The sequence below is a fragment of the Bubalus kerabau genome, chromosome 10, assembly GCF_029407905.1.
Source record: "Bubalus kerabau isolate K-KA32 ecotype Philippines breed swamp buffalo chromosome 10, PCC_UOA_SB_1v2, whole genome shotgun sequence".
Classification (NCBI taxonomy): domain Eukaryota; kingdom Metazoa; phylum Chordata; class Mammalia; order Artiodactyla; family Bovidae; genus Bubalus; species Bubalus kerabau.
The window spans coordinates 73,228,162-73,250,644 of NC_073633.1; the positions used below are offsets into that span (position 1 = coordinate 73,228,162).

The 22,483-nt window shown below is 41.5% G+C and overlaps 1 long non-coding RNA gene across 5 annotated transcripts in view; it reads left to right on the forward strand.

Moving 5' to 3' along the window:
* Window positions 1-20,792, forward strand: part of LOC129621566 (uncharacterized) — a 160,605-nt gene extending 139,813 nt beyond the window's left edge. For all 5 annotated transcript variants that reach the window (XR_008699445.1, XR_008699446.1, XR_008699443.1 and 2 more), the window contains exons 3-4: window positions 17,251-17,357; window positions 20,435-20,792. This is a non-coding gene — a long non-coding RNA (uncharacterized LOC129621566). The remainder of the gene's footprint in view (window positions 1-17,250; window positions 17,358-20,434) is intronic.
* Window positions 20,793-22,483: the final 1,691 nt, after the last annotated feature.

Below are 22,483 nucleotides of genomic sequence, written 5' to 3' on the forward strand. Positions count from 1 at the left end.
ACCCTCAAGAGTCTTCTCCAGCACCAAGTCCAAAAGCATCAATTCTTCTCACATCCATACATGACAACTGGAAAAACCATAGCCTTGACTATACAGACCTTTGTCAGCAAAGTAATGTCTCTGCTTTTTAATATGCTGTCTAGGTTTGTTATAGCTTTTCTTCCAAGGAGAAAGCTTTCTCAGAAAAGTCCTAACTGTTCAGAGGGCCTCATTGTTCTGCTGAGCACCACGATAATTTCGTACATGTGACTTTGGGAATTGGTACTCTAAATAAGCAGGATTTCCTTGCATAAGATGGAGATTCCTAGAGTAATACAGACAGAATAAGTGAGAAGGAAATCTGTGATGGGAGACAGCAGAAGCAGACAAGATAGTGCTATAAGAATGGGGTCGCCACAGCAGGCAGAGAGAACCTGTGAGAGACTGAAGACCAGGACAGCCAGACTGACCAGGACACTTATAAGTTGTTCTTCTTTTGTGTGGACTGTGCTGCTACTTCCCTGTGATCCCAAAATCTTAATTCTGCCACAGGTAAGCTGGATATTTTTCTAAGTGCTGTTGGAGGAGAACATACACATAAGTGCTTTGAGTAGAGTCTTTGAATAGAGGCTGATATAAAGGAAGCACTCAATAAATCTTGGTTGTTAATAATAAATATAATCATTTGAACTCATTTAGAAACTGGGAATTTGGGAGAGTGGGTATCAAGTTTGGATCAATTTCAGAGGAAATCAAGGGATGCCAAGGAAAAAAAATTTCAGCAGCAGCAGGAAATTCAAAGTCAAGAATAATATAAAAATATGATCCTGTGGAGAGCTGAGGAATTTTGTGGACAGGGCTTTGGGCTTTGGTAAAGGTTGTGAGTCTATATCTCATCTAGATCTGAAGTGGCTATGAAACTCCAGCCAACATCTGAGTTACAGAGCCAACCAGCACCCCAAGTTCATGGCTGCTGATTACAGAGGGACAGCAAGAATGTTTCCGTTGCCAAGCCTGGAACTTAGCACTTGCAGTGACCTATCACTTCCCTGGTGGCTCAGATGGTAAACCGTCTGCCTACAATGCGGGAGACCCGGGTTCAATCCCTGGGTCGGGAAGATCCCCTGGAGAAGGAAATGGCAACCCACTCCATTAGTCTTGCCTGGAAAATCCCATGGACGGAGAAGCGTGGTAGGCTACAGTCCATGGGGTTGCAAAGAGTCGGACATGACTGAGCCACTTCACTTTCCTTTTCCTTTCCAGGGGGTAAACATGGAGGAGGCTATTGAAGAAAAATCTGCCCTTGCTGCTCGTTTAATATTTTATAGCTAGTTTTGATATCTGAGCCATCCTAATGAAAACCAATGGCATAGAAACTGGAATTATCCAAATTGTATAGAAATGGTTGCTATGGTTTTATAGCTTAAAAATGAATGTAGCTCCAGGAGGAACTCACCCAAACAGACCCGGCCCTTCTGGGCGTCTTTGTGTACAGAGGATGGAGGTCTGATTAGCCTCACGGCCTTTGCTGCTGGCCGGAGTTCACTATAATTTGATGCAGTTATTTAAATTTCTGTCTTCAGGAGGGGGTACCTCTGGGGAATTACATAACACCATCAACAGCTGTTGTGTGGATTTAAACTGGATTTGGGTAATAGGAAAATGGTTTTATGAGTCAGAAAACGCAATGTTGCCTCCTGTCTCAACTGTCTGAGTGCTGTCATCATTGCCCCCAAATTATTATCTCAAGTTTGGTTCTGTAGCTGTTTTTGTGTCTTGGAACAGTTTTTTTTTTTTTTTTTAAAGCAGGAATAACTGATTACCCATATTTATTTCCCTAAGGTTATAATGCCTCACATAAATGCAGCCTGGGATGATGACTTGGAGTTAGAAAACCTGTGTCTGAGGGTTGGCTCTGCCACACAGTTGGCAATTGGGCTGTCCCAAGGATTTTCATGGGCTTCACTGGTGGGTCAGTGGTAAGGAATACACTTGCAATGCAGGAGACACAGGTTTGATCCCTGGGTCAGAAGATCCCCTGGAGAAGGAAATGGCAACCCATTCCAGTATTATTGCCTGGGAAATCCCATGGGCAGAGGAGTCTGGCGAGCTACAGTCCATGGGGTCATGAAAGAGTCAGACACGACTTAGCGACTGAACAATGACATGGATTTCCAAATGGAGGCTTTTCTGTTGCAAAGATTTATATTCTCTTTTTAAATGCCCCTAATTCTGGGAAAGTACCTTGAATTGAAACCCCTTTCATTTTTATCTCTATTTATCCATCCATCTGTCTATCCATCCAATCTATTCTTCACTGTTTATTATATTCTTTTTAAAAAGCAATTTCTGGATGAAGAGGACAAATAGAAGAAGTGGCTGAGGCCTAACAACCCACCTCAGGGTATTTCTGCACTTCTCCTGAGCTGGTGCCAATCTCCTGGATTTCATGCACCGGCCCTGGCCCTCCTTTTTAAGTTAGGCCTGTCCCAGTATCAGGAGACCATGTTAAGGAGGTGTCAGCAGTGTTGGTTGCTTTCTCTGGGCAAGGACTCATACATTCAGCCTGGGCACGCTGTTCCTGGATAGATCCCTGACCCAACCTGGACCACGTCCACCACAGCAGACTCATCTCGTTCCAGTTCAGGGTCTAGGCATTTGTCATGGACTCATATGCCCAGAATGGATCAGTGCCTCTGCTAGAGCCATAAAGTCTGAGGGCTGGCAGCCTCCTGGCAAAGTGGGTCTCAGAAAGTCTGCTTAAGCTGTGTGATTAAGCTCTGGTCATTCCCAGCTTTGGGATAGGCTTGCGTGCCGTGGGTGGTCCTACATATCAGGTTCATGCATTTGTACATTCCACATGTATTAAACACTCTCAGTGAGCCAGGCACTCTGAGCCATCGAATATTAGAAACTGCCCAAGACATCTCTGTCTCCTCCATTCAGTTGCTAGAGCTCTGAACTCATGTGAAGGTGGGCCTGAAGGTTCTGAACTCTTCCAGGGCCAACTGAGCACTTGTTTGGTGAGACAGAGCTGGCAGGGAACACTCAGAGACTGTAATTTCTGCTCCCAGCTGGAGCACCAAGGACTCAAAACCGGTGTTATTTTGCTTCCTGATGGAAAGGACTATGTAAGGTTGGTGGGGGTGGAGAGAGTGAATTTCCACTGTTAATCAGGGTTAGGATGTCAGACCTGACCCCTACAGGAACCTTGTGAGTCTGGGGTCTGCAGGTCTGAGCAGAGGTTCTGATGGGCAGCAGAGGAAAGGACATAGGAGTTTGAGGAGAGGTAGGATAAATGTGGTCAGAGAGATGCATTCAGAACTAGAGGATTGACCAAGATGAGGGTGTAATAGAAGCAAAGTCCTAGGAGGAATCAGAACCAGTAGGATGAGTGAAAAGTGCTGGTACAAGGCCCAAGACGGGAGAAACAGGTCTGACATTCCTGGCAGGAGGGATAAGATCCTTCTTCCTTATATTCCCTGCATCTAAGGCAGCAATTAATACAAATGCTAGTTAATTTGAATTAAGTTCCACAGACAGTTCCTTAAAATCCATGGTCTTTATATCGTGTGTGCGTACAAAGTCACTTCAGTTGTGTTGGACTCTTTGCGACCCCATGGACTGTAGCCCACCAGGCTCCTCTGTCCATTGGATTCTCCAGGCAAGAATACTAGAGTGAGTTATTGTGCCCTTCTCCAGGGGATATTTCCGACCCAGGGATCGAACCTGTGTCTCCTGCATTACAAGTGGATTCTTTATCGCTGAGCCCCCAGGGAAGCCCTCATCTTTATTATGATAATGTGTATTAAATTTAGCTCAGGCTGATAAATCACCACCACCCCAGATGTGAAGGATGGGGAAGAGGCAGTCTTTGTGCACTGTCTTCCACCACACACAGGCTGAATGTTATACCTTATTATCACACTGAAACCTTTAAGAACCCCACAAAGTGGATAAAATCATCCCCCTGTAGATGAGCCTGAGGCAAGCTATTTGCCTAACTTCACATGGCTATATGTGGTGAGGATGGGGGGACAGTGTATGGGAATCTAGGATGTTTTGATTTGCAAACCTCAAATCTATTCCTCAAACTACTTGCAAGAGCTCCATGAGGGTGGAGCTCATGCTTTGGTCATCTTTGTTGTCCTGGCACTGGGTCTGAGCATAGAAAACAATCAATACTTTTTTAAAGAATGAATGAGTGAGTAAATGATAAATGAATGATGGATTCGGTTTCATCTTCGTTCATGAATATGTGGTGAATTCTTGGCCATGGAGCTCACATATGTAGAATGGATAGAGACTCAATTTTTGAGGTCTTAACAATGAAAGTCAGGCATCACATTTCCTATTTCTTTGATGTTCTCTATTCAATAGGTGCTGCATTAGTACCCTATTTATAATAATGCTCCTGCTATCTGAACTCTTTCAGAGGCTGCTGAGGTCACTAAAGGATAATATCACATTGGTTCAAACCCGGGGGAAATTTTGAGCATTTGTTCAACTATTGGAGGAGTACTTGGGGACTTTTTTCCTTCCTTTATCTGACCCATCTTTGTTGGCTCACAGAATTGAAAGATTACAAGGTCATTTCTAAACTGTTTCTGGGATTTGCTGCTGCTCCTTTCAGGAAAGCAATTCAAAATCTGTCTATTCAAACACACATTTTCTTCAAACAAAAGTTTATTTGCTATATATAGAAAAATGCCACCAGAGGACTAATTTGGCAGCTTTGTTGATTACCCATTGTAATGAGCCTTATTACATAATTAAAAGAATTTTTTTCTAACTGCATTTCACTACTAATTAACATTTTACACATTCTGCAGTGGACACTTTGGGTTGAATCAGAGACATAATTATGTCATTTCTATGCAAAGAGAGGCTTATGAATTATTAATTAATATTAAATCTGTTGATTAAAGGCTAATTCGTAAGTAAACATATTACAGCTTACCAGTTACTGCTCTCTAGAAACTTTTTTTTTGGTGGAAATTTCTTTTTTTTTTTTTTTGTTTTTTTGTTTTTTAATTTTATTTTATTTTTAAACTTTACATAATTGTATTAGTTTTGCCAAATATCAAAATGAATCCGCCACAGGTATACATGCGTTCCCCATCCTGAACCCTCCTCCCTCCTCCCTCCCCATTCCATCCCTCTGGGTCGTCCCAGTGCACCAGCCACAAGCATCCAGTATCGTGTATCGAACCTGGACTGGCAACTCGTTTCATACATGATATTTTACATGTTTCAATGCCATTCTCCCAAATCTTCCCACCCTCTCCCTCTCTCACAGAGTCCATAAGACTGTTCTATACATCAGTGTCTCTTTTGCTGTCTCGTACACAGGGTTATTGTTACCATCTTTCTAAATTCCATATATATGCGTTAGTATACTGTATTGGTGTTTTTCTTTCTGGCTTACTTCACTCTGTATAATAGGCTCCAGTTTCATCCACCTCATTAGAATGGATTCAAATGTATTCTTTTTAATGGCTGAGTAATACTCCATTGTGTATATGTACCACAGCTTTCTTATCCATTCATCTGCTGATGGACATCTAGGTTGTTTCCACGTCCTGGCTATTATAAACAGTGCTGCGATGAACATTGGGGTACACGTGTCTCTTTCCCTTCTGGTTTCCTCAGTGTGTATGCCCAGCAGTGGGATTGCTGGATCATAAGGCAGTTCTATTTCCAGTTTTTTAAGGAATCTCCACACTGTTCTCCATAGTGGCTGTACTAGTTTGCATTCCCACCAACAGTGTAAGAGGGTTCCCTTTTCTCCACACCCTCTCCAGCATTTATTGCTTGTAGACTTTTGGATCGCAGCCATTCTGACTGGTGTGAAATGGTACCTCATAGTGGTTTTGATTTGCATTTCTCTGATAATGAGTGATGTTGAGCATCTTTTCATGTGTTTGTTAGCCATCTGTATGTCTTCTTTGGAGAAATGTCTATTTAGTTCTTTGGCCCATTTTTTGATTGGGTCATTTATTTTTCTGGAGTTGAGCTGTAGGAGTTGTTTGTATATTCTCGAGATTAGTTGTTTGTCAGTTGCTTCATTTGCTATTATCTTCTCCCATTCTGAAGGCTGTCTTTTCACCTTGCTAATAGTTTCCTTTGATGTGCAGAAGCTTTTAAGGTTAATTAGGTCCCATTTGTTTATTTTTGCTTTTATTTCCAATATTCTGGGAGGTGGGTCATAGAGGATCCTGCTGTGATGTATGTCAGAGAGTGTTTTGCCTATGTTCTCCTCTAGGAGTTTTATAGTTTCTGGTCTTACGTTTAGATCTTTAATCCATTTTGAGTTTATTTTTGTGTATGGTGTTAGAAAGTGTTCTAGTTTCATTCTTTTACAAGTGGTTGACCAGATTTCCCAGCACCACTTGTTAAAGAGATTGTCTTTAATCCATTGTATATTCTTGCCTCCTTTGTCAAAGATAAGGTGTCCATATGTGCGTGGATTTATCTCTGGGCTTTCTATTTTGTTCCATTGATCTATATTTCTGTCTTTGTGCCAGTACCATACTGTCTTGATAACTGTGGCTTTGTAGTAGAGCCTGAAGTCAGGTAGGTTGATTCCTCCAGTTCCATTCTTCTTTCTCAAGATCGCTTTGGCTATTCGAGGTTTTTTGTATTTCCATACAAATTGTGAAATTATTTGTTCTAGCTCTGTGAAGAATACTGTTGGTAGCTTGATAGGGATTGCATTGAATCTATAGATTGCTTTGGGTAGTATACTCATTTTCACTATATTGATTCTTCCAATCCATGAACATGGTATATTTCTCCATCTGTTAGTGTCCTCTTTGATTTCTTTCACCAGTGTTTTATAGTTTTCTATATATAGGTCTTTAGTTTCTTTAGGTAGATATATTCCTAAGTATTTTATTCTTTCCATTGCAATGGTGAATGGAATTGTTTCCTTAATTTCTCTTTCTGTTTTCTCATTATTAGTGTATAGGAATGCAAGTAATTTCTGTGTGTTGATTTTATATCCTGCAACTTTACTATAGTCATTGATTAGTTCTAGTAATTTTCTGGTGGAGTCTTTAGGGTTTTGGTGGCAATTTCTATGGTCGCTTGTCCCTTGCTAAAGAAAGACAGAAGCTGGCCACACAGATTGCCAGGAACAAAAATAATCCATTTTCAACTCTTGTCTGAATTTTTAACTATGATTAAGCTTTTTGCCTTCCACTTGCTTTCAATGTTGTGAAGCATGTGAAAGGTGCAAGCAGACTATGGAAAGCAAGTCGCTCACTTCCTTCATATTTCCTTTAACTCCAAAATGGAGAGTTGTTCTCTTGCAGTACACAAGCATCTGTCATGTGTGCTTGAGCCCACACCAGCCTGGAGTGCACTGAGTAATGAGGGTCTCCAAATCTCTGGATCCCCAGCCGACCCCCAATTGGGAAGGAGCAAACTCACAAGTGTTGGGACATCCGGTCCCATGCTTCATGGTGATTAGATGGGGAAACAATGGAAACAGTGAGAGACTATTTTTGGGGGCTCCAAAATCACTGTGGACAGTGACTCCAGCCATGAAATTAAAAGACACTTGCTGCTTGGAGGAAAAGCTATGACCAACCTAGACAGCATATTAAAAAGCAGAGACATTACTTTGCTGACAAAGGTCTGTCTTGTCAAAGCTATGGTTTTTCCAGTAGTCATGTGTGAATGTGAGAGTTGGACCATAAAGAAAGCTGAGCGCCGAAGAATTGATGCTTTTGAACTATAGTGTTGGAGAAGACTCTTGAGAGTCCCTTGGACTGAAAGGAGATCAAACCAGTCAATCCTAAAGGAAATCAGTCCTGAACGTTCATTGGAAGGACTGATGTTGAAGCTGAAACTCCAATACTTTGACCACCTGATGTGAAGAACTGACTCACTGGAAAAGACCCTGACGCTGGGCAAGATTGATGAGAGGAGGAGAAAGGGATAATAGAGGATGAGATAGTTGGATTGGCATCACCAACACGATGGACATGAGTTTGAGCAGGCTCTGGGAGTTGGTGATGGACAGGGAAGCCTGGCATGCTGCAGTCCATGGGGTCACAGAGTCGGACACGACTGAGTGACGGAACTGAACTGAACCTCACAAGTACTGCTGAAGGGAAGTTGTCTTCCCAGGCACTTTAGGGGCTGCCCCCTCCTTTGAAATTCATCCTTGAGCCCCAATTCCTGGCTGTCAATGCGCTGACCTGGCCCTGGGGCAGCCAGGCAGACTGCGACTGTTGCTCATCTCACACTGTGGATGGCACAGCTATTGCTGTTCTTCTCCCTAGTAGTTAGGTAGTAAAACTGACAAGACACCCCTTCCTTAATTACACTTTAAGTTAGGCCACAAATCATACTCCTGGTTTCCATCAAACCTCACAGCCTGTGCAGTATTAGCATCCGTGTTTCAGAACACTTGTTAATATCTGTGGATTATTCCTATTTCTGCTTTCTAAAGTTTAGCAAGTTTTATTGATTATTTTTGTGGGAAGCGATTTTTTTTTTAATTACCAATTTAGAGTTCAAGATTCATGTCTGAATATTTTGGTCATTTATCATGGGTTAGCTTTGATCTGTTTCTGGGCCTGGCAGCTCTCTCTCAAACCTAAGATTCCTGTCCCCCATGCACATTCCATGTCACATACATGCATAGGTTTTTATTCCTTGATGGGAAGAGTCATTTTTTTTGCTGCTTGGGGTGGGATTCAAGCTGTGAATTATTATTGTAAAGTATTGTGTAAAGTATAAAGTATAGTGTTACTTTCTACATCATTGTTTAACAAATTCTCACACACACACACACACACATTCCCTAATGTGCTAATGGCAACATTAGCACCATAATATGTTTTGTATTTGTACATATTAAGTAAAATTGTCCACATCTATTGCTTCATTAGATCCTCATAATTCTTATGTAAGAGCAAAAAGTATTGTTATTCTTATTTTATCCATGTCACAGAAAGGCTTCCCTGGTGGCTTAGTGATAAAGAATCCACCTGCCAAGCAGGAGACATGGGTTTGATCCCTGTATCCAGAAGATCTCCTGGAGATGGAAATGGCAATCCACTCCAATATTCTTGCCTGGGAAATCCCATGGACAGAGGAACCTGGAAGTCTGCAGTCTATGGGGTCACAAAGAGTCAGATACAACTTAGCGATTCAACCACCACCACCACCATGTCACAAACAGTCTAAGTGCCTTGGACATTGTTTTCCAAAAGGTTTTCTTCCTTCCCTGTGATTCAGCCTGCATCCACACTTATGAGGACTTTCAAAGGTCAGACTAGCATATCTTCCTTTATACCTTCACTTGGATTATTTGGTCCTGCTGCTGCTGCTGCTAAGTTGCTTCCGTCGTGTCCGACTCTGTGCGACCCCATAGATGGCAGCCCACCAGGCTCCCCCGTCCCTGGGATTCTCCAGGCAAGAACACTGGAGTGGGTTGCCATTTCCTTCTCCTAGGCATGCAAGTGAAAAGTGAAAGTAAGTGAAAGTGAAAAGTGAATGTGAAAAGTGAAAGTGAAGTCGCTCGGTCATGTCCAACTCTTAGCGACCCCATGGACTGCAGCCCAGCAGGCTCCTCCGTCCGTGGGATTTTCCAGGCAAGAGTACTGGAGTTGGGTGCCATTGCCTTCTCCGTTATTTGGTCCCACTTGAGGCATTTCTGCAGGTCTGATTCACGTCCAGGTGTAGTTCTGACTGCTCATACTGCTGAGGCTAATAAGGCACTGGTAGTCCAGTTTAAAACCTGTGCTGCTGTAACAAGATATAGCAAAGTTTCAGTGACTCTAGAAATACAGAAGTTTTTATACCCTCATCTAGCTCCAAAGAATCGACACTTTTGAACTGTGGTGCTGGAGAAGACTCTTGAGAGTCTCTTGGACAGCAAGATCAAACTAGTGAATCCTAAAGGAAATCAATACTGAATATTCACTGGAAGGATTGGTGCTGAAGCTCCAATACTTTGGCCACCTGATGCAAAAAGTCAACTCATTGTAAAAGACCCCAGTGCTGGGAAAGACTGAAGGCAGAAGGAGATGAGGGCAACAGAGAATGAGCTGGTTGGATGGCACCACTGACTCAATGGACATGAATTTGAGCAAACTCTGGGAGATAGTGAAGGACAGGGAAGCCTGGTGTGTTGCAGTTCATGGAATCGCAAAGAGTCAGACACAACTTAGTGACTGAACAAAACAACAAATCCAGGAAGGGAGATGTTCCAATGGCTGACTCTCCTCATTATTTAGGGGCCCAAGGCTGGTGGCAGCTCTGCAGTCTTTCACACCTGACTCCCAAAGCCACTTGGTCTTTGCTTCTCCCCACCCCAGGGGAAACAGAAAAAGAAGCAGTAAGAAATACAACCAGGACTTAAGCTTCCACAGCCCAGAAGTGGCCCGCAGAGCTTCCACTCATATTCCATCATCCAGTAGTTACGTGGTCACACTTAGCTTACTACAAAGGAGGCTGGGAAATACACAGTTATATACAAGAAGAAGAACTGGGTCTGGTGAAGAGCTAGCAATCCCTGCCACAATGAAGGAGAAGAACACACACAAGTGAAATTGCCAATCACGTGTCTGAGACAGGAACCCAGGGAAGAATAACACCAATTCTGAGTAGCAGTAATCTGTGAAGAGGGTCCATTGCCAAAGGTTTTATGAATGTCTTTTGCTTAGCTTTGACTATGGTGGTGAGGGACAGCATTAGAAGAGGAGAGTTGAGGTTTGGGCATATAATCCATTCAATGTATCCATCCATTCATTCTTTCGTTCAGTTAAATCTTTTGGAATGCCAGTAATAGGAACAAACAAGCAGTATAATGAAGCCAGAACTCAAATATGCTTGTCTGGAGGACAGGGCCCATGTTAAGGCTGTAACATGTAGAAGAAGCTTGCGTGGGTGATGGAGTAAAAACAGATAAAAGAGCAAGGCCCCATAGTGGAAATCCGAGTTTATACAACAGTCAAGAGGGGAGTTCTTTCTTACAGAGCCATCTGTAGAATAATGCAGAGAAAAATAAGAGGAATCTGGACAAACTGAAAAGCAATTGCCAAAATATTAGGGATAAGGTAATAAGTCCTACATTAAGGGTGGAATGAAAGAAATAAAAATGGAGATTAATAATAGCAGGGAAAATAAGTAGGATTGATCTGATATGGGAGGTGAAAAAGCATGAGGTTCTGAGCTTGGATAACCTGGTACCACTGATGGAAGGTGAAATTGGGAAAGGAGGGTGGGGAAGCAGTGCTTGGGTTATTCACTTTTATATCCGAGTAGAGATATTCCATGGATAACCGGAGAAATAAACTCAGGAGGGTTTGAGAAATTAGGCTAGTAATTAGAGGTCTGGGAGACAACCGCATGTGGGAAATATTGAACTGTTTATAGGACCTCAACAGTGTGTGTAGAGACAGAGAAGAATGATCATCTCAGGACTGAGCCAGGTGTAATGTGCAACCTGGTGATATCTTTGTGTCTGTTGAAACATTATTTAAATGACTTGCCCAAGGAATTCAGACCCTGGGAAACCAGCAAGAAGCATAAGCAGCAGCTACTCATTCCGCTTTATTGTGTCCTTTACATGTGGACACAAATGTTTTCTTAATCGAACACCCTCATTTTTCTAAATTCTTCAGGAAAGGTTCCAGGGAGATAAAGCTCAAGGAGGTGAAGTCATTTGCTTTTAGTCACATGAGTTAATGGCTGTAGTAGTAGTATAACTCAAGATGATATCCATTAGGACAGTGTTCCTCGAGTCTGAGAATCAATAATCTATGGTTTCATTAAAGCTAAACCATGATGCTTCAAGACAAAAGCATGTCACTGCATTTCCTGGTGCCATAAAAGTTATTTTAATATCAAAATTTTATCCCTGTTGTTCAGAGAGTCACGCTTTGTAGTATTATTGAATGTTTGAATCCTGAAAGCTAGCCCTGAGGAGTCTTCCATGCAGTTGGATTTGGCTGTTTTAGTCTCTGGTCAGGCTTTCATTCATTTCATCTTTGAAATCTAATGATCTAATCTAATAAAATTATAAAAGATTCTAAACTGCTCTGCACTTAATCAGTTTAGTCCAAGAGAATTAAATCAAAGCCCTAGGTGTGCACACTTCATTGCTCAGATGAAATCTTACCCTGGGAGACAATCTTATTATTTGGTTACTTATTATTTGGGAGGCTGGAAGGTTGGTAGGGAAATGCATGAATTTTAAAAGATATGTTAAGAACCTAACAGGATGGGTGCAGCTGTGCAGCTTTACTGGTGAAGCGTAGCATCAAGAGTGGGAGTCTGGGCTGTACCCAGATCTGAGATCTGATCTACATGCCACCGCTTATTATTTAAGTGACAGTGGGAGTTACTGAGCCTTGGCTTCACCATCAATTGAATTGAACTGGTGAACAGAACTATCATGGCATTGTTATTGATATTTTAAAGCATATAAAGTTTTTTTTTTTAGCATATACAGTCTGCCCTCTGCATCCAGGGATTTGGAGGTCCAACTGTACTATGCCTTTTATATAAAAGATTTGGGCATCCGTGGATTTTGGTATCCATGGAACGGGGAGGGGAGATGGGTCCTGGAATCAATCCTGTGTAGGTACCAAGGGCCTATTATGTAAACACACACACACACACACATTTGTATATATATTTTAGCAGGTTGCATGTATCCTAGCAGTGTCTATCACAGGATTATTTATATCACTATAATTACTAATTATTATATTTACAATATTTTTATTGTATATTTAAAAAAAATATAGCAGTTGGCCAAAAGTGTGAAGGGAAGGCTACTGAACACGGTGTGAAAATAGATTTGTTTTGCCTGCATTGTAACTGACTTTTAGGAAGCCAGAAACAGATAATTGTAGGGTTATTACGTTCCTCCTAGAAGGGGCTCAAATGAAAGAACACAGCTCTGGTGATGGTTTTGAAGGGTAAATGCCACTGTTTGCAGTCCTGAGAAGAATTTTAGAGATAACCCACTTCATACCTTACTCCAGTGAAGAACAAAACATGTCTCCTTGTACTAGATTGGGATGAACTCAATATCACGAGAATCCCAGATTGTCTTGGGATTTTTTTCTGGTGCTTGGCCTTCCTTTGCTGGCTATGATGTGGGGGAAAAGTGTTTTAGCATCAGCCCTGGGTGGGTCAGGCAAGTTATTCTGATTCATTTTTGACAAAAGTTCAGTTTCTCAACAAAATTTTCTACATGTAGGATCTGTTAATAATCAGAGAAGCCTCCTCAGAAGTTATATATTCATCCATTTACTGAACATTTATTGATACCCTGCTCTGTGCCAGGTGCTGAAAATGCAGAGATGAGACACGCAGTCCTTCTGGCTTGCAGGAGCCTCCCAGGTTGGGAAGTTCCCAGCATACAGACAACGTGCTCAGCACTGCAATAAATACTGCTATGATGGTGAGCCTTGGCTCTAACTAAGGCCCCAAAGTGGACAACCCACCCTGTCTTGGTGGCTGGGGAATAGTTGATGACTGGGATGTTCTTGTTTTCTAGAAGAATTCTCTTAGAACCATTTCATCACATAGAGCATTTCTTTCATGCATCAAAATCCTGTTGTAGGTTTTCGGCCCAGAGCTATTTTAAGCAGTGGATCCTGTTGTGACTAAGCACTGGCAAAGTAACAATTGGTATTATGAGGATATTTATAAAAGTGCTTTGTCCTTTCTGAAGCGAGAACTGCTTTGCATTGCAGAAAGAGGTGATAGTGTTACTGAGCACTATTCCCTGTGCTTCTGGAAATCATAGAAAGTTCTGATTATATCTACATGAATTCCTAACAAAATATAGCTTCTGCAGTTTAGCTTCTCACTTCCAGTACCCTCTTAATTCTAGTGCATAACAGAGGTTCTGCAGTTAATGGATCAGGTACTCTTAGGGCTACTGTCTAAGTAAAGGGCTACCTCTAGAGTTGTGCAGTTTACATCTCATACAACTGAATATGCCATGTTTTAATTCAGGCAGGCTTAAATTATCTTTGAGAGGTAATTTGATAGACTTTTCTTTCCTCTCCCAACACATATCAGGGTTGATTATAAATATTGCAGAAGTGAGAATACATTTGAGTCTCCTTTCAATAATACGTAACTTATCATTTCTCTCATTGTCTATGATCTGTATATGAGGACTCAGTTCACTTGGTTTACATCTATGTTCCATCTCTGGGACTTTGGGCAAATTATTGTACCTTTTACAACTTCATCTATAAAATGGGATAATAATGGCTAACATTTAATGGGCTTCCCTGGTGGCTCAGTTGGTAAAGAATTCACCTGCCAATGGAGAAGACCCAGATTCAACCTTGGGTCGGGAGGATCCCCTGGAGAAGGAAATGGCAACCCACTCCAGTATTCTTGCCTGGGTAATCCCATGGACAGAGGAGCCTGGCGGGCTACTGTCCATGGGGCCGCAAGAGTCAGACATGATTTAGCAACTAATTCACTACCACCAACATTTAATGATATCTCACCATACAAAGATAATGTTCCAAGTGTTTTGTATGCATTATCTAGCTTAATGCAAAGCATCTCAGTAAGACACTGTTGTTACCAAGGCATAAAACTTGGGATTGATGTCTATTCAAGATCACCCAGCAGTTAAGTGCAGGCACCAGGACTTGAACCCAGATCTGTCTAGCTCAGATGCCTATGCACATTATTATGCCATGAGCAGGTCTCATGGATTTGATATATTACAATTTCCTTACAAAATGGGTTTCTCAGTGAAGTTAACAAATCCTCATTTTGGCTTATCATTGCTGTAATGCAGATTTATCTTGAGGAGTCTGGTTCAGTGAACAGGTAGTAGTACCTCCTCCAGGTACTACCTTTGGCTTAATATACTCCGAAGGATCAATATCTGTAATAGAAATTTTACTTTATTTATGTATTACCCTTTGTGTTAATGCTAACATAATTATTTCTCTTCTATTCTTCAAATGAGATTTGGTCTGCTTGACATTTTTTCTCTACTGCTTGGTATAGTTGACAATGAATTCCATGAACTTAAAATGCTATACTTCTGTCTGAGTAATTAATACAGTCTAGCTATAGCAATTACGGAACCTTTTGACTACTTACTTTGTGTTCATCCACTTGGACAGAACACCAGTTGTAGCAACTTGGGATTTTCTAAATAAGGGATTACAAATAATCTAATCAGTTGTCTGGGCTGCTTTCCCATAAAGAACAGGTGCTGTAAAGTAACTGAATCACCAGCAGAGTCCCTGGAATAAAAGAGAAGACAAGTTGAGCTTAGGCTCCCACACAGATGCCCACGGAACCTCCTGTAGGACGCTGAATGCTCCAAGGCTAAACTTGGTGTCCAGGGATTCAAGTTCAAGGCCTTCCCCAAGCCAAGTCCAACCCCTTGGCCCAACTGAGTCATGCTACGTTCTGTTTCTCATATTCATCTTTTATCCCTTAAATTTTTGAGTAACTTTTTTAAATTATAGAAGCAATACATACGTGTTATGTAAACTGTTGAAAAATAAAAAGCACTAAGTGAAACATAAAGAGAGTCATAATGCCAATCCCTAAAGACAACTGCTATTAACATTTTGATGTATTTCCTTACATATGTGTGTGTATGTATACACACATATGAAACATGTAGTTATGAAACAGTATATACATTTATGAAATGTAGCAGCATGTATAGTTATATGACAGTTTATATAGTTATTTGTTTTTGTTGTCCAGTCACTAAGTGGTGTTCGACTCTTTGTGACTGCATGGACTGCAGCACACCAGGCTTCCCTGTCCTTCACCAGCTCCCGGAGTTTGCTCAACTCATGTCCGTTGTGTCGCTGATGCCAGCCAACCATCTCCTCTTCCATCACTGCCTTCTCCTCCTGCCCTCAGTCTTTCCCAGCATCAGGGTCTTTTCCAATGAGTCAGCTCTTCGCATCAGATGGTAAAAGTATAGGAGATTCCACTTCAGCATCAGGTCTTCTAATGAACATTCAGGGTTGATTTCCTTTATACTGTATATACTATATAGTATAATAATAGCATGTACAGTTATCTAATAAAATATAATAGTCTATATAGTTATGAGGGCTTCCCTCATAGCTCAGCTGGTAAAGAATCTGCCTGCAATGCAGGAGACCCCAGTTAGATTCCTGGGTTGGGAAGATCCCTTGGAGAAGGGAAAGGCTACCCACTGGGTCACAAAGAGTCAGACACGACTGAGTGACTTTCATTTTCACATCACATCCTTCACATAGTTATGAAATAGTTATATGGTTGTGAAACAGTATTACTGTTTGCAAAAAATATAACAGTATATAAGAATGCAAAAAACCTTTCACATTTATGAGAATTTTTATCTTGGATTTGTAGCGCTTTGTTTCTGTGGTGGAGGCATTTGTTTTTGTTCATTTACTGGAGCGTTGAGGAGCCCCTGGGCTTCTATCCTTCCAAACCTTGAGAAGAGGCGGACAGCATTATTGATCACGTCTGTCGCAGTGGCTGGCCATGTGCTGCTCCTGCAGCGTTTGACCATTGCATTCCTATTGCTGGAAGCGGCACTGATTGCCGGGGCTGGCAGAGGATGCCATTGCCAAGTGTATAACTTACCCAACCTCCTGGATTCAGCATTTTCACCTAAACTCCAAACTTCTGATGCTCAAGTTAATTTACTTTTAAAATAAAAATGCTCTGTTTCTAAGAAAAGGGGCTCAGAAAAGCCCTTACAAATGGTTTTAAATGTCTCGACGAGTTTATGGGACACACATTTAATGACTTAAGTAGAAAGGAATAGTGGCATAAACATCTTCCTTAAATTACTTGGTTTTAAAACTAGAAAGTATTTGGTTAAAAAAAAGGTTTGCATTTTTCTATACTTTGGATTTGGAAAATAACTGTAGGGTACTCAAGGAATATAATCTGACCATCCAAACATCTGAACCTCAGAGCCTGATAGACCTCATTACTTGCCTTGAGAAATCATTTACACATCTTTGAAGAAGACCTTGGCATTTCCATCATGAAGATTTGTTGTTTACTACTATTATTCTTTTAATCCTAGAAAGAACATGGTTATGTTGGAATCTTAGAAATTTAAAGTACGTGAGGTTTTTATTCTCCTAAGTCAAAATCTTCATAATGAAATACTTGTGTGTGTTCTTTATTTGCTACACATTGAGATTTTATTTTCTAAGACAAGAATTGATAGCATTGAAAGAAACACAGCCTAGTCAATATACATTTTATGAAAAGCACCGAATCTGTTTACAGGTGCAGTGATTGGCTACTGTGAATTTAGTGACTGGCATATGATATGGAGGCCAAACCGGGCTCAAGAGTGACTGAAAACAAGCCCAGAGGGAAGGACACTGCAGAAGGTAAGCCAAACAATTACATTTGCCGAGTAGTTATTGAAAAGAAGGTCCTGGAAGCTAATAGTTTAGTGTCTAAAGGAAGCTGTGCTTTTTTCTTGTTTCCTTTGTCTGCTATAATTAAATTATCCCAGAGCTACATTTGCCCAAAGACAAGAAGATTTTAAGTGTGTATATGTGCTTGTGTGGGTTATAGGGACATAAACAAGAGGGATCCTGATGTGAAAGAATTGTCTCTGGTAGACGAGCTACTGACATCTTTTGAGCATTTTATTTTATTTAGTTGAGATATAACTGACATACAGCATTGTGTAAGTTTAAGTACAATGTGTAGATTTGATACACTTATATATTGCAGTATGATTACCACTGTAGCATTAGCTAGCATCTCTATCACATCACGTAATTATCATTTTTTTGTGATGAGAACATTTAGGATCTCATTTCTTAGCAACTTTGAAATATATAATACAGAATTGTTGACTATAATCACTATCCTATGCCTTAGATCTCTAGAACTTATTCATCTTCTAACTGCAAGCTTGTACTCCTTTGACCAATGTCTTCCCTATACCCCCACCTCCTAGCCCCTGGTAACCACTATTCCACCCTTTCTTTTTATGAGTTGGGCTCCCCCCACCCCCTCCCAGATTTCACATGTAAGTGAGATCCTACTGTATGTGTCTTTTTCTGTCTGACTTATCTCACTTAGCATAAAGCCCTCAAGGTCCATTCCATGTTAATGCAAATGGCAGGATTTCCTTCTTTCTTATGGCTGAATAATTTCCTATACATATGTTTCTTTGACTGTGTTGCAAGTATATATATGTATGTTGCTGCTGTTTAGTCGGTAAGTTATGTCTGACTCTTTGCCACCCTATGCACCGTAGCCTGCCAGACTCCGCTCTCCATGGAATTTTCCAGGCTAGAATATTGGAGTGGGTTGCCATTTCCTACTGCAGGGGATCTTCCCGACCCAGGGATCGAACCTGCGTCTTCTGTGTCTCCTTCATTGGCAGGCAGGTTCTTTACCACTGAGCCACCATCACAGCGTGTATATACACACACGTATATATTTCACATCCTCTTTTCAATTCATTACTGGATGAACACTTAGATTGTTTCCATATGAGTAGTTTAAAAATATAAATATGTTTAAAACAAATTTTGGAATTTAATAAAAAAACATTTTAACCTTACTGTGCTCTCGAGAGACACTGATAGAAGGGTAGAGGTTCTAGAAATTGGAGGGAGATGGGGAGAGAAGAAGAAACTCTAGGAAGGTGCAAGTAAAATAGAATAACTCATTTAAGATGTATTTACAACTCCAAGTTTTGCAGCATGTATGGAGCCACAGGAACTCTTCCTGCTGGTGAGAATGTAACATGGCACGATCACTTTGCTCAGTTCAGCAACGTCTTAGAAAGTTGAACATACATGTATCATCTGACTCTGTAATATCACTCCTAGATACTCACCTAAAAGAAATGAAAACATGTCAAAAGACTTGTATGTGAATATTCATAGCAGTTTTATTTCTAACAGTAAAAAAGCCCAGAAAACTGGAAACAACCTAGAATGTTCATCAATAGGTTAATGAATTTTTTACAAATGTGTTTTACAATGGAATACTGCCTAATGATAGAAAGGAATGTACCACAGATACATGCAACAAAATGAATGAATATAAAAAACAGGCTGATCAAAAGAAGCCAGACATAAATGACAACATATGGTATGTTTCCACTTAAATAAAACTCTGGAAAAGACAAATCTAATCCACAATAGATGTAACAGTAGTTGTCTGGGGTTGAAAGTGGAGGTAGGGACTGATGAGGAAAGACCACAAGGGAGGCTATTTGGAAATTTTCTACATTATGATTTAGCTGGTAGTTACATGAGTGTAGACATTTATCAAAACTCTCTATACCGTACATTAGAATGAGTGTTTTATTATGTTGTGCCTCAAATAAAGTCTATTTAAAAATTTTAGTTACAGGAATTAACAAAATGACATCAGTACTGTTCAGAACCACTTCACTATGTTGCAAATAATAATGGCAAGAAGTGAAAATACTTCAGCATGGTTTTTAAGAGGTGCCAATATGTGGCTAGTTGTTCTGTCATAGGTGAGTGAGTTGTTAGATGTTTAAAATCCCTGTAAGGGAATTCAGGTGAAACATATACACATAACCTGAGATGAAAGACATACAGGGGAGAAAACTAAAGTGAGAAACGCCTTGCCCCAATTTCCAGCTTTGAGTTCAACAGTTTTGTTGGGCCAGTGTTTATTGGTTCTGCCAGGTCCATGGTGTTCTAGGATGAAAACATTGGATGAATAGCCCCATAAAGGGTGAACAAACAGTGTAGCAAAGACCCAGTGATCTTAACAGGGTCTCAGCAGAGTGGGCTTAGTTAACAGTGTTAACAGTAATAACTGCCTTTTACTGCATGTTTACCTTGTGGCAGGCATTGAGCTGTATGATTGATGTTTCGTCTCATTTAATCTCCCTAAAGCTTTACAACATGGGGGCTATTATCCCTGTATTTTATAGAAGACACAACAGAAGTTCAGAGATGTTAAGTAATCTACCCGAGATTACACAGTCAACGAGTAGTAAATGGCAGAGTTGAAATCTGCTCATAACCTTTATGTCATAGCCCCCAGTGGAATGTGTGTAATATTGATTAAGTGTGATTATTTGACTTGGTTAAAAACCCATTATAGGTGGTCCAACTTGATCACACTTCTGTCATTCTAAGTGGCAAGAGAAGCACAGTTTTCCTTCCTAATAGCTACTATTGTTACCTTCCTCCAACTTCTCTTAAAGACTGTCTGTTTGGACAAAGCCTGGGCTCTCTGTAATTCCTTACACTGATGTTCTTCCACCAGGGGAGCCTGTAGAGCTGAATAATGTTCTTAGATTTGTGTCTCTCATCTTGTCACTGATTAGTCCTAAGTCTTCCTGGCAAGGCTCCTGCCAGGCTATTTCAGGAAACAAAAATTCATTACACACATCCTTATTGATTTTCCCTCTCCTTTGCTTATAACTGAAATGCTTTTTCCCCTCCCTCTCTTGAAGAAACAGCATTGCAATTACTGGAAACTTGCTCTCCCAGCAGCCTGCCTCCACGACCAGAGGGTCCTGCTGATGTTCCAAGGAGGTGGGGGAAGACGGGCCAGAGAAGCACCTCCTTCTCTGCTGTCCTCCAGGAGTGAGCTGGTTGATTGCTTCATTCTAAGTGGCTCCTAGCTGTGTGACTTAGTCATCTCTCATCAGATATACACCACAACCTTGTCTGGTGATTGCCCGCATTTGCTGGTTTCAAGCTCTTTTCTCAGTAGTTTTGGGTGTAAATGCTGTAGTGTGTATACCAGGAAAGCCATCCAGCTGTGGTTCTAGCTCAGGAATGCTGGATTTACCCCTGGGGTCAAAAGAAGAACAGAATCTAATTTTTATTGAATTAAAATTAAAATATTGAATTAAAATGTTATTGAAAGTATTCTTATTGAGTACTTATTACATGCTAGGGTCTGGGGACACAGGTGGGCAAGACAGCCTTGCTCTGCATTCTCATGGATTTTATAATCTGGTGAGGGATATAAACAGCAAAAACAATAGAAAGAATGAGGTCAAAACACAAAATAATAAAATTACAAATTGCAATAAATGCTGTGTCAGAACAGAAGGTGGCTGAAATACACACAAAAAATTACCAAAAAACCCAACTAGATATTGTTTCAGAGATTTCCCAGTGCCCTCCAAGAGAGTATGCTCCTGAATGAGTGGGTCTTGTTAGGACCCACAAACAATATCATATATAATATCACTAACCTGCCAAACATCCCTGAAGTGCATGTTCTCCCTGATCTGGGACACGTGAAGTTGTTTGTTCCACGTGACACAGTGGGAGCTGGAGGCAAGGCCAGTGCTTTTCCCCAGGCTGTGTTCTAAGGCACAGCGGACCCCTCCTCTCACCCCAGGGGATGTGGTTGAATTTATAGATGACTGTCAGCTCTTGGTGCAATTCTGCTGTCCTGTCTATAAGCTCCCTGTCTGCCCAACGAATAAAGGGTGGACTGGATAGAATTCCCTCCTTAGGAGAGGCCTCGTACTGTTTGTGAGTGAGCCAGGCCTCTGTGGTTTCCTGGGGCGTGAGTTCTGCAGGGGGCACCTTGTGGCTGGAGGTAGTCTCTTGGCTGTCCTGGAGGGTCAGTTGCCCTTTTGGAACCACTGCCGGTGTCCTCTAGGTTTTGCACAGCCTGTTCCTCACTCTGCTCATCTTTACTCAGAGCTGTTTACATTCCGGCTCGGGTGTCTCTACCCATCAGGACTGCCAGCCCCCTCCTGCAGGTGGAAGTGGGAGTTGAGGCCATTTGGCCTAGGAGAACAGACTTGGGGTCACAGGTGCCCACCTGGGAGGCGACCCCCAGGCTCAGGCCTCAAAGTACATGTCCTGGAGAGCAGGAGGAAGCTCTGGAAAATGTGCCCAGGGCCAGGGTAAACCCACTTGTTAAGGAGCATACTTTCTTGGAGGGTGCTGGGAAATCTAAGCGGAGGGAGCACGGGTGAAAGGGGCTGCATCCACGCTGGAGCTGGACGTGGGCTGGGGCAGGCTACACCAGGCTGCCAAGAGACTGTTGATGCATTCTGCCTGCCCCCAGCCTGCACTCCATAACAACCAATAGCTGAGTCACCCCATCGCCCTCTCCTTTTGTACGCAGAAGCACCTCACAGGTTACAATCAGATGTGCCAAAAAAATGCCCCCCAAGGCATAATCTCGCACAGCAAAAACAATCCCCACCTCAAGTCCTAGGCAGAAAACTTGCACTTCATTCTTTTCAAATAGACTTGCCCACTGTAGTGTTTTTCAGAATTTTCAGATTTTATCCCAGTGAATTCAGGATAACTACCTCCACACATCCTTTTCCCCCTCATGGGGACCTAAGTGCCCTGGCCTTACAGCATGTCAGGGATTGGGGATGTGATGATGGATGGGGTGCTGGTTTGGCCCTTGGCTGGTGTCTACTGGGTTCACTTCCTCTTGTTTGGTTTTTGATGGCTGGCCTCTGCCCCATCAGTGACTCCTGAATGTTACATCTCATTTGGTTTTGGTCAACAGGCTCTGG